The sequence below is a fragment of the Marmota marmota genome, unplaced genomic scaffold (genome assembly GCF_001458135.2).
Source record: "Marmota marmota marmota unplaced genomic scaffold, marMar, whole genome shotgun sequence".
In the NCBI taxonomy this organism is placed as follows: Eukaryota; Metazoa; Chordata; class Mammalia; order Rodentia; family Sciuridae; genus Marmota; species Marmota marmota.
The window spans coordinates 29,125,549-29,139,505 of NW_026000019.1; positions in this window are offsets into that span (position 1 = coordinate 29,125,549).

The following is a 13,957-nucleotide window of genomic DNA, read 5'->3' on the forward strand; positions in this document are numbered from 1 at the left end:
CTTTTTCCTAAGGAGCCTGTCCTTTCCCACTGATCTACAATTGTATATCAGTTTGAACACTTTCTATTCTATGTCACTGGTTAATTTAACTCCCTGTACCAAAATCACACTGCCTTAATAGCCATGATTTTATAATGAATCTTAATTAGCAAGGAGACAAACTTTCCTTACTTTGTTTATTTATTTATTTTTGTACTAGGGATTGAACCCACGGGCATCCTATCACTGAACTACATCCCCAGTCCTTTTTATTTTATTATTATTATTATTATTTTTCTTTTGAGACAGAGTCTCACCAAGTTACCAAGCAAAACTGGCTGAGAACTTGCAAGCCTTCTGCCACAGCCTACTGGAGTGCTCAGATTACAGGTATGTGCTACCAAACCCAGTTTTACCTTGTTTTATTTTATAGTAGTTGAAAGTTCACTTTTTTACTAATTTTAGAAAAAAAATTAAAATCTTTAAATTAAAATCTCACTTGGGATAAATTGATAAGGGCTCTCAATTTATTTAAATCTTAATATTTTATACATTAAAAATATACTGTACCATGATCAAGTGGGTTTCATCCCAGGGATGCAAGTTTGGTTCAACATGTATACATCAACAAATATAATTTGTCACATAAATAGAATTAAGGACAAGCATCAGATGACCATCTCAATTGATGCAGAAAAGGCCATTGACAAAATCGAACACTCATTCATTTAAAAAATTCTGGAGAAAATAGGGATAAAATTGGGAGTTCATAACCAACTTGAATCTAATGTATGAAATATGATATGTCAAGAGCTTTGTAATGTTTTGAACAACCAATAAAAATAAATAAATAAAATAAAATAAAGGTGATATATGACAAACCCAAAGCTAATATCATACTAAATGGAGAAAAACTGAAAATAGTTCCTCTAAAATCAGAAACAAGTCAAAGATGTCCTCTCTCACCACTCCTATTCAACATAGTTTTTTTAAAACTCTAGACAGGAAATTAAAGGAATACAAATAGGAGAAGATGTCAAATTAGCTATTTATGAATGACATAATCCCATGTCTAGAAGACCCAAAAGATTTCACCAGGAGACTTCCAGATCCAATAAACAAATTCAGCAAAGTAGCAGGATAAAAGCTGAACAGTTGTTATGGTTTAGATGTGAAGTATACCCCAAAAGTTCATGTATGAGACAATGTAAGAAAGTTTAGAGATGAAATGATTGGGTTATGACAGCCTAAACCCAATCAGTGCATTAATCCATTGTTAGGAATTAACTAAATGGTAACTCTAGGCAGGTAGGGTGTGGCTAGAGGAAGTGGAGCCTGGGGTTGTGCCTTTGGGGTATAGATTTTGTTCTCTTGAGTAGAACTCCCCTTCTTTCTACTTTAGGTGCCATGTCCCCAGCTGCTTTCCAGTGCTACACATTCTGGGCATGATGCCTTGCCTCAAGCCCTGAGGAATGGCCAGTTGTCTAGGTACTGAGACCTCTGAAACCATGAGCCCCCAAGTAAACTTTTCTTCCTTTAAAATTGTTCTTGTCATGTCTTTTGTTCACATCAGTGAAAACGCTGATTAAGACAACATTGATGTATCAAAACAGTTTTCCTGTACTCCAATAATGAATCTGCTGAGAAAGAACTTAAGAAAATTATCCCAGTCACAATACTCTTCAAAAGAAGAGAGAAAGGGGGAGAAAGAGAGACTTGGGAATAAATCTAACCAAGAAAAGGATGGATCTCTACAATGAAAACTATAGAACACCGAGGGAAGAAGTTGAAGAAGATATGAGAAGATGGAAAGACCTCCCATGTTCTTGGATAGGTAGATTTAATATTGTCAAAATGGCCAAATACCAAAAGTGTTATATAGATCCAATATATCAAAATACCAGTGACATTCTTCACAGAACTAGAAAACTACTAACATTCATTTGAAATAACAAAAGACCCAAAATAGCCAAAGCAATGCTGAGCAAAAAGGGCAATGCTGATGGCATTACAATCCCTAATCTCAAATTATAACATAGAGCTATAATAACCAAAACAGCATGGTGTTGGCATCAAAAGAGATGTGAAGAGTAACAGAACAGAAGACACAGAGGCAAACCCACATAGTTACAGTCATCTGATACTTGACAAAAATGCCTTGGAGAGAAGATAGCATTTTTGACAAACGGTGCTAAAAAAACTAGATATCTATATATAGATATATACGTATAGATAGATAGATATTAAAGAATGAAACTAGATTCCTATTTCTCACCCTGCACAAAAGTCAGCTCGATGTGGATTAAAGACCTAGGATTTAGAACAGATAGTTTGCAATTGCTAGAAGAAAAGATAAACTCAACACTCCAACATATTGGCCCAGGCACTGACTTCCTTAACAAGACTCCAAAAGCACAAAAAATAAAATCAAGAATCAATAAATGGTATGGCATAAAATTCAAAAGCCTCTGCACAGGAAAAGAAACAAGAGCATGAGTAGAGCCTACAAAATGGGAGAAAATTGTTGCTAGCTACTCTTTCAACATGGGATTAATATCCAGAATGTACAAAGAACTCAAAAACTTAACATACACACTAAAAAACAAACTGACAAATAATCCGATCATTAAATGAGCAAACTAACTGAACAGACATTTCTCAAAAAAAGAGATGCAAATGGCCAACAAATAAATTTAAAAATGTTCCATATTCCTAACAATTAGGGAAATGCAATCTCACTCTGATTATAATGGTAATCATCAAGAATACAAATAATAATAAATGTGGGTGAGGATATGGGGGAAAAGGCACACTTATGCACTTTTGGTGGGACTATAAATTAGTAAAACTAGTTCAGAAAGAAGTATGGAGATTCCTTACAAGACTAGGACTAGAACCACAATATGATCCGGCTAGCTCAATCCTTGGTCTTTATGCAAAAGAACTGAAATCTGCATCACTATAGAGATCAATGAAATAACAAAAGACCCAAAATAGCCAGGCACATCAATGTTTATAGAAGCACAATTCATAAGAGTCAAGTTATGGAACCAGCCTCGGTGGCTGTCAATAAATGAATGGATTAAGAAAATGTGATGTATAAACACAAATGAAGTTTTACTCAGTCACAATGAGAAATGTGAGAAATGAAATTATGGCATTTGCTGGTAGATGGATGGAATTGGAGAGCATCCATCATGCTAAATGAAATAAGCCAGACTCAAAAAGTCACAGTTCAACTGTTTTCTCTCATATGCAGAAGCTAGAGCAAAGTGAGGGGAAGAAAATGGGTGGGCAAAGATCCCATGAACATAGAGGGAAGATCATGGAGTTGAGGGAGGAGATGGGAAAAGGAAAGAAATGCAGAATGAAATTGAAAAAAATTAAGCTATCTATGTATATGAATATACCATAGTGGATTCCACCTTTATGTATATCTATGAAGCTCAATTAAAAAAAAAAAAACACAGTTCATAAATGGAAGGAAGCCCTGTAGAGTAGAGGAAGGAGAATAGGGTGAGAGAGATTTCCTTTGTATATACGTAATTTGTAGGATGAGATAGTGAGATTGATATTCCATTCATCATCAAACTTTTACCCTCTAGTTTTGGGACTCTTTGATAACTTTCAGTCTTTATCATTCCTCCAATAGGTTGGCATTCAGCTATAAAGAAGAGATGTTTAGATGCTAGTAGATTTAGTTAATGTCGATACTTACGAATATTATGTATGTTGATGCACAATTCACCACAGAATTGGGCAGCGGGCATTGCTTCCGTCTGTCTCCTACATTCTTTTGACATGGCTTCTTATGGTTTGAGCATTTCTTTATATTCCATACCAACAAGAATTCCAGGTTCCTCTTGTACTTTTCCTGTCCTGGCCCTAGACTCAGCCGTTTTTCCAAGAAGTTCTAGCACCTTTTAGCAGAGATGGTATTTAGAAAGCAAGATCTGGGTGTCAGGTTCCCTCATTGCTATTGTGGTATAATTACTTGTAGGCTCTTTCAGTGAAAACAAAGACAAAACAAACTAAGTTACTAACCCCGGCTATTTAAAAAGACAACTCACTAAACAGAATTTAGAAATATTCCATGCATACGTCTGTATGGGTAACTACGTGGGCGTGCATGTTCGCCCTCGTATTCTGTAATTCACATTGCACTCTCTATACTGTTATCCTACTTGCTTTTCCACATAACAGTACTTTCTGGATGGATTCACAAATCAGTACATGAAAATTTATCATATTAGTGTGTGTGATAGAACTTAATTTATCTGGCCTACCTAAGTTTCAATGAATGTTCAGGATGTTTGTAGTTTGGCATTTATTAGTAGTAAAGAGAATCATCGTTCATATATAATTGTGCTCTTCTGGGAGCATGTGTCTATAGGATACATTCTTGAAAATAAAATTCATTGGTCAGCCATTCATTCATTTGAAAACATAATAGTTACTGCCAAACTGAAACCAAAATAGAATGTATCCTTTAAATACTCTCCGACACTGTTTGATGCTTCCCCATCCTACTTCCATCAATCTCAAGCATCACTACCTCTTTAAAAACCTGACGAACTGATAGGTAAAAATGGTGTGTTATTTTTCTTTGAAATTTTATTCCTTTAATTATGAATGAAGCTGTATATCTTTTTATATGCTTATTCGCCTTTGTACATCATTTGCTGTGAATGTCCATTTACATATCTTGCTCATTTTTAAAACTATTATTTTGTTCTTTCTCATAATAAGAATTCTATGATAAGAAAATATGCCTATTATTATACATGTTGCAGATATTTTTTAATGTTTATCATTTTTACTGGTTTGTGGATTTGATATTTTGTCTGTATTATATTTATGCATTTATCTCTTGATATCAGACTTTATTGCTTTTGCATTTTGATTAATGCTTGAAAGGACCTTCCTAACTCCAAGATTATTTTTTAAAAGCACCCATGGTGTCTTCTATACTTCTTATGCCTCTACATTTGATTCATCTGAAATTTAATTTTTATAAGAAATGAAATGGGCTATCCTTAAAACGAACCAGAATATGACTTTTTAAATCCCAATAATTAGCTCACTGTCTCAACACCATGTTCAGAATAGTAAGAATATCTTATAATGCTAATACATTATTCTACCATATGCTAGATTTCTGCCACATTTTTCTGCTGTGGAAGAATGGCTTCTCATTGTATTCATAGAAATTTAGGGAAATTCACCATCTTAAGTCTTTACAAAATGGAAGATTTCTATCCAAAGTTAATGTTTGAAAGAAATGCTTACCTTCTTTTATATGTTCTAACATTGCCTTTATTTTTTATGTAAATTCATACCTTTATTTTTTTAGTATTTTGCCTAGTATACTAATTTACATCCCTTGTTTTTAACTTACCTTTTGTTTCAGATTGTGATTAAGTGCTATAAAACCCATAAAACTATGTCTTCTAATGGAGACTACCAATAAATGGAGGTGGTCAGGAAAGGAATCTCTAAGGATTACTTCTCTTTTCAGTTGAAGCTTAAATGATAAACAACGAATGGGAGTGAGTGAATGAATGAGAATCTGGAAATCTCTCTCAATGGAAGGATTAACAAACATGAAGATGCTACATTGGCATAAACCTGGTAAGCTGACCGGGAGCGGGTGAGTTATCAGAGATGAGTTCAGTTTTAACGGCTTGAATGGTGAGAACTAGTAGGTCTCTACAAGTCATTGTGAGGAAATCAGGCTTTATTCCAAGTACAAGGAGAATCCACTAGACAGTTTTAATTAGGGGAGAGGCTTGATTTGACTTCATATTTAAGAGATAACTTTGTGATGTAAAGCATTGATTGGAAAAGAACAAAAGTAAACATGCGGAGTAGAGAAGAAGAAAGTTATTTCCTGACAAGGAGTCTTAGCAGAAATGGTAGGAAATGAGTCATTTCACAATACATTTTGTGAGCTGACAACACTTTGTCAAGAGGTACCAGTCTAGATGCGCCCCCCCCCGCCCCCCGCCAAAATTCATTCTCTCTCTTCTTTTAGTAGTTTGGAAAAAAAGATAAGAGGTTCTAACTTTCTTCAGTGGAACAATAAGCTGATACTGGCTTTGAGATCTTGATGCTCCCTTTTTCTAACAATACTGCTTTAACCAGGAAGTACCTATTGTTCCATGATCACTTGGGCGTCCCCTGCTCCTTTTTATAATCTGCCATCCTTGTGATATAATCCATCCACTTATGCAGAACCTAAGTTGGAGATTAATGAGATTTGGGGGAATTTTTCACACGTTGACACTTTTTTGAAGATTATGCTCATATAACCTTATTTTGCTTTATACTCTGGTGCTAGTGGTGCTTACATCATTTGGTTCCCTTTTTGCTTAATTACGCATTGATAGGTTCAAGGGTGGAGAAGGGAGTGAGAAAACCCATTTGAGCAAGTGGATTTCTGAGAGAGTGTCATTAACTAGATCGAGGAATATCCCTCACCCAGGAAGCTCCTTTGCTGGAATTCTCCTCCTTTACCAGAAACAGCTGTGCAATGGGGTGGGCCTGGCAAGAGGGACCTCACCAACAAACCCTGCTCTAGAGGCCTATTTACCCCATGGAACTGACGCTTCTCTCCCCTGTCCAGAGACACTGGGCCATGGTGGGGGTGGGAAACTAGCTCAAATGCTGGACCCTGGTAAGTCGCATCGTCCTCTAGAGGCAGAGGGCATATGATCCTAATGAGCACCTGGCCAAGAAGCACCTTTGTCCCTTGAAGCTGAGACTAGCCTCCAGTCAGCACCCCAGCAATCTATTTATCCCCTGAGGCAGTACCAGCAGGGGACACTGGGAGTCCCAACAGCACCAGAAAAACAAAGCAGACCAAAACCACAGCGAAAGTGCTGCGAAAATCAAACAGTTACTGGAGCCACGGCTCACAAAAGTAGGCCAGGAAAACCGGGTGAAACACTGCTAAAATAAAAGACTTAAATAGAATCCAGTCTTCTAACAGATTGACAAAAAGTCCAGGACACAAATTATAAACCAAGAACAAGACAACAGGGAGACCTTTAAACCCATGAAAACCCAGCAATACACTTTTTAAAAAATCCACAGGTCAGTGTGCATGTACACATGCGGAACGAATTCCATCGTTGTCTACAACTATAATGCGCCATAAAAAAAATGTGGAAAAAAATCCATGGGTTCAGAACAAAATCTCAAAAAATTAAAAAATACATAGGAAAGAATTGAAAATGAACATACAATATATATATTATAATATATAAATACACCTAAAATCATGCTAAAAGAAATTCATATCACTGAGTGAGTATACTATTAGTAAATATCTCAAATCAGTAATCTAAACTCCTACCTTTAGAAATTAGGAATACAGTAGAAAAATAAATCCAAGCAAGCAAAAAGAGAAAAATAATAAAGATCAGAGTAAAACTCAAAGAAACTAAAAAAAAAATAAGAAAATATAGAAAAAGTCAATGTAATGAAGCAAGTTCTTCCCAAAAGCTCAATAAAATCGATAAGTCTAATAAGACTGACAATAATAAAAAGAGAAAAATCATCAGAAATGAAATTGGAAATACCCTACAGATTAGGTAGTTATTAAAAAGATAATATGGAAATAACATGACAACTTTGTGCTTGTAAATTCAACAACTTGAAAAAAATGAACTAATGTTAAAAGAATTCAAACCACCAAAACTCAACCAGATAAACTGAATAACTGTGTACTTATTAGATAGATGATCAGAGTAGTCCTATAACTGTTTAAAAATCTAATTTATAATTTAAAAGCTCCTGAAAAAGAAATATGTAAGGCCAGATAGTTTCACTGAATATTTAAGGAAGAAATAACAAGTTTAAAATCTCTTCTAGAAAATATAAGAAAAGAGAAAACCTATTGACACTTTAAGAAGCCAGTATTACACTGATATTCAAAATAGACAAAGGTAGATCAAACAAATTATAGACCCATATTTCTCTTGACTTAGATGAAAAAATCTTCAACAAAATATCTACAAAAAGTATTACAAATGCAACAATGTATAAAAAGAGTTATATACCTTGAGCAAATTGTTTTTTATGGAAATGCAAAGCTTAATAAATATTTAAAATAAAATAAGAATATTCACCCTATGAACAGGTTAAACGAGACAATATAATTACATAACTGTCATTGGGAAAATATTTGACAAAAACCAATACCCATTTATAACAATAGCTCATCTAGTTAAGATTATATATTAATTAACTGTTTGATAAAAATCATATCCCAAAAGCCTATAGATAGCAACGTACATGTTTAATATAGTACTAAAAATTCCAGACACTTAGATAAGGCAATCAAAGGCAATAAAAGGCACAAATTAGGGGAAAAAACTGTGCCTGTTTGCAGCTACCTTCAAATTTTTTCCATGTAGGTAATCATATTATCTGCAAATAGAGACAAATTCCTAGAATAAATGAATTAAGCAAGGTCATAACTACAGTAACAAGATAAGAAATCAATTGCATTTCCACTTATTAACAATGAACATGAGAAAACTGAAATTAAAACAGTATTATATAAGATTCTGCTAAAGAAAATAAAACCTTAGGTGTACACTTTACAAAATGTGTCCAATGTTTATGTGCTGAAAATTATAAAATGCTGGTGAAAAAATAAAAGCCCCAAGGAGAACAAATAATATATTAATGAACTAGAAGATGCAAAATAATAAAGGTGTCAATTATTTTCAAATTGATTCGTAGCTTTAATGCGATTCCTATCCAAATTCTAGCGAATGTTTTTAAAAGACATAGATAAGCTTATTCTAAAATTTCTAGAAAAACATAGATCTTAGAATAACTAAAATAGTTTTGACAAAGAAGAATAAAGAAAAGTAAAGTAAGAGGAATTTCTTCACTTATACCTTACTACATAGCTATATTACTTAAGACAGAGTAGAACTGATGAAACAATAGACATCTAGATCACTGGAACAAAATAGAAAACCCAGAAATGGATCCACACACACACACACAAAAATGCTCAAGTGACACTTGACAAAGGTGCAATCAGATTAATGAAGTATGACAATCTTTTTTTTTAATTCCACATTTTTAATTGGGGCATTATAGTTGTATGTACTGACTGGATTTGATGTTACATATTCATACATGCACACAATATACAATGCAATAATATAATTTGGCCAATATCATTCCCAAGAACTTTCTCCCTTTGATTTTCATGAGATCCACCTCCATCTTTCTTTTCTTTTTCCTCTGTACTTTCTGAGTATGACAGAGAACATATGACCCTTGACCTCCTGAGTTTGGCTTATTTCACTGAATATAATGTTCTCGAGTTCCAACCGTTTTCCTGCAAATGACATAATTTCATTTTTCTTTATGGCTGAATAAAACTCCATTGTGTATCTATACCACATTTTCTTGATCCATTCAAAGGATGACAAACTGTATAAAATACTGGCCTAAAGCAACTGAACTTCTACAAGAGAAAAATAAAATCTTGACCTAAAACTCACACTTTACACAAGCTAATTGAAAATAGATCGTAGACTTAAATGTAAAAAAACATAATGTTTAAAATTTCCCAGAAGGATACAAAAATTCTTGATACAAAAGGAGACTGAAACCAATAGAAGGAGACTCAAAACTCATTTAGATGTCAATTTTCCGTGAATTAATTTATAAATGCAATGGGATTTCGATAAACTACCACTGGAATCTGGTTTGCCTGCAGGTATGAACTGTGTTGCAAAAGGGAGCAAATTAGACAAGTTGCTTCTAAAAATTATATGAAAAATGTTAACAATAACAACAACAAATCCAAAAATATCCTGAAGAGGAATAATGACAGACAACTAACTCTATTAGATGATGAAACATTAAAAATTATGATAATTAATGTTCTTGACACATGGAATAGATATTTAAATGTGACAGAATAGATACTCTATGAATAGATCAAAATTCCCAGGAGAATATCATATATGATATTACCAGCATTTTAATTTGAAGTGGAAACAAATATTTTTTTAAAAATCACAGAGGAAAAAAATGCCATCTTCAGAAAAGGATTGAGTTCTGAGAAATACTCATATTTTGAGGCAAATAGGGGCAACCAACAATGAAAAATTAACTGAGATAAATCTACATTTAAAAATGTAAAAGTGCTGAGCATGGTGGATCACACCTGTGATCCCAGCTACTTGGGAGGCAGGAAGATTGTAAGTTGAGGCCAGCCTCTGCAATTTGGGAATACCCCGTCTCAAAATAAACAAATAAAAAAGGGTTGGGAACTAGTTCAGAGGCAAAGCCCTCTAGTGTTCAATCCCCAGTACCACACACACACACACACACACACACACACACACACAAATTAAAAGCTCTAGAAGAGTGTTTTAAATTGTTTGAATACAAAGAAGATATTTCATAGATAGAAGGAGGGACAAATGAAATCTCTAAGTTTGCTAATGTACTTACAATGTCCACTTTATAGAAGAGCTGGGAACCAATGGCCAGTTTACCTTAAATGTTCCTGTTTTTTATTTGGGTTTCTAAACTAAGCCCTTGGGGAAAATGAAGATATTCCGATTGTACAGATTCAGGGGCACAAGACCTAAAAATCAGTTACCCTTTCAAGAGGCACAGGAATTAATTTGCCTGTACATATGGAGTGAGACCAGTGTGCAGAGAGAGCTTATAGAACTAGTCCAAGGAAGGCACTTTAGGGAGGCCTCTGGGCACCTTTTAACCAGGACTTTTGCTTCCTTCTTCAATCTTTAAGCAACATAGGATTCTCCTTCTACCCAATGGCTCTACTGGCCATTCTGAGGAGCTGAGCCAGTCAGTGCAAGAGAGGAAAAGCACCTGTCCCAGGAGGAGGGAAACCTTTACCTTTCATGTAGGATGGAGATGCTGGTGACAGATGTGACATCTAATTGAGGGAGGTCAGAACTCCATCCTGATGGGCACTTCCTCATTACTGGGGTGCTGTACTTTTAAAAATGGAATTTTCTATCTGGGGAAATGAATTTATGACAGAGAGTTTTTTTTTCTTGAAGGTCTCAAATAACAAGTCAATGTTTTCTGAATTTCCACAAAAACATACTCTACAAAGAAATATTGTGGATAGTAATCCAACATTCCCCCTTTTTAAAAAATTATTATTATCGTTCCACAGTGTTCCAGGGGACATTCATTTGCCCCAGAGGAAGGATAGATTCAAAAGAATCCAGAATTTTTAAAAAGCCAATTGAATTTCAAAAAGACCTTTTTTTTTTAAAGAGAAATAATAACTGAAACATTTGTATTGAAAGCTGAAATAGTTTTTTTAAGGTGAGTGAACTTTTCTAGAGAGGAAAGCCTCTTCTCATTTACAAAGAATGATTTTGAATATCAAAAGCCTCAGTGCTAACTGTATTCTATATATGAAATGTATAATGTAAACTATAGAGTTGGGAAGAATTGAAGTTTTCCTGCCAAAATAAAACAACGGCTTTCAGACCTTGGAGGAGACAGCCTCATAGTTGGTTGGATATCGTGGAGGGCCCACTCTCGATCCCACCCTGATGTGGGGAAGAAGGAAAAGGACTTGATAAAAGCAGAGGGGGTGTGAGGCCTGGTGGATCAGAAGTACATGAGTGAAGCCACCTGGTGTGAGGTTCAGTGAAATCACATGGAATCTTGTGACATGATAAGACCAAGTGTGTCACTGAATGCCCAGGTGCCTTGAGAAGTAGCTGACAGAGTACCAGTGGACCCAAGGGGTCTGACGGTCACCAGGAAGATGTAAAGTTCAAGGACCACACTGATCAAAGTACATGGAAATGCCAGAGTCCTCTTGATAGATGGCAGTAAGGGTGGCCATTGGTGGTCATGTAGCTCCACAGGATCCAACACGGGGAGGTAGGAATTACCATGAACCAATTTCTTCTACATCCCGAGTAAGAAAACAAGATGGCGTGACAGAACTGGCTTCATTCCAAGATTAGTGGGGAAAAGTAGAAGGAAGGAGAGGAGTAGAACCTTTGTGTTAGTGTTTTTACTCCTGATCTGACTTATTAACCATTAATTGACTGAGTATACATAAAGAAGTCCAGATGACTTTTTCTCTATCAAGTGAATTAGGAACTCAGAATTACTGTAGTAGACAAAATGGTGAAACTTTCTTAGATTTTATGCACCTGCATACACAGCCTATAAAATTAATAATTAGCTTTTGCATTTTATTTGCTATTTCTATTTTGAAAATATTTTATGAAGAGAATATATATACTCATATTTCTTGTGCAACTTTTTATAAATTTCTGATTTTTATCAATATTTAAAACTGGTAATCACCATAGTTTTTACTTACCATCTATTTGGTCTTACAAATTGAACCTGAAATTTACCCTCATTCTTTTTTCTTTATTTTTCTTTGGAGCTGAGGAACAGTAAGTAATCTCCTATTATTCCATTTCTAACTAAGTTGATTTAATTTTGGGAGGTTTTCATGTCAAAATCCCTAACTATTTACTTTGTTCAGTTTTTTAGGAGTCATGAAATTATGGAATTTTTTTAGAAAGGTGTGTTACATTGACTCTTTCATATTTCCATTTAATTCTCTTCCTTTTCCTTTATGGCTTGGCTTAAGGGAAGGAGAGGATCTAATCTGAAGAACTTTTTATAAATCATTTTTCCTCCGCTCAATGGTGACCTTGTCCTTCTGCCTTCCGTTTCTCTTACTCTCCTATCATTAAAAGGTACAATTTGGATGTTTGTCATTTTTCCTTCTTTTTAGCCAATTTCATAGCGTCTTTCAGCAGTCTTCTCCCTGAGAGTTTCTCCTTCCTTCCTGGACCTGTTGATCTTGTCCATGAGGAAGGCATTTTTTTTTTTTAAATCCAGACTCACAAGACCTTCTTCTTCATATTGCGTCTCTTCAGCTAGAAGCCCCAAAGAATCAGACCAAGTCACTTGAGCTTTGGCCAGCATCCCGTGACTGTCATATGCTGATTACAAGTCCTCTCCATCAACTTCCCTCCCCTCCCTACCCCCATCCCCTGGTTCCCCTTCATTTGAGTTCCACAGCTGGCTGATAGAAATGTACAGTGGGTTGCTGGGAAATAGATTCTCTCTAGAAAGTTTTTAGCTTGTTCCAAACACATTTCTTAAAAGCTATCTGTATTTTTTTTTCGTTGCTTATCTTATTAAAACACAAGGCAATTAGATTTCTACCCATATCCTTCCGAATAATCACTTGTTCAAGCATCAAATTACTGTTAAAAGTAGCTCTGTTGTATAGTATTTTTAATGTGGCTTATATTTCAGCAAAATGGACTGGTCCCACTGGGGTGGGGTGGTACATGCTTGTAATCCCAGGTGCTGAGCAACTCAGTGAGACCCTGTCTCTAAATAAAATATAAAATAGGGCTGGGGATGTGGATCAGTAGTCAAGTGCCCCTGAGTTCAATCCCCAGTACAAAAAAAAAAAAAAAGACACATGAGTTAGTAACTCAAGGCCAAATACTAGTAAGACTAAGACTGGTATATTTGAACCCAGCCAGGCATGTGAAAATTTGTTCCTTTGTTCATTCATTTGTCTAATAAATGCTGAATTTTACTTTGTGTTAGATGTTATGTTCTGTGTGATAAATACCCCAAATGGTGGATCATTGTTAACTAATATAATATTCTGCTTACCTTCTGTGAGAGTTTCTTTTTTTTTCTTGAGTTCATTTCTCTAAAATATATTTTCATAACCTTTAAAGAGTTTCCTCTCAGGTTACACTATTTGGCCATGGTGTTCTTTAAAACCTCCCAATGAATTATGTTTAAAGGGGAATAAAAATCTGAATGTAATTGATGATATTGCAGAAATATTATACCATTGGGGGAATATCTTCTTTCTTCCAGCTGGTGATTAGTCCATTCCCTGAAGCATGAGGATTGATAACCCTGTAATTTCATCAGTCCTGGGGTGACT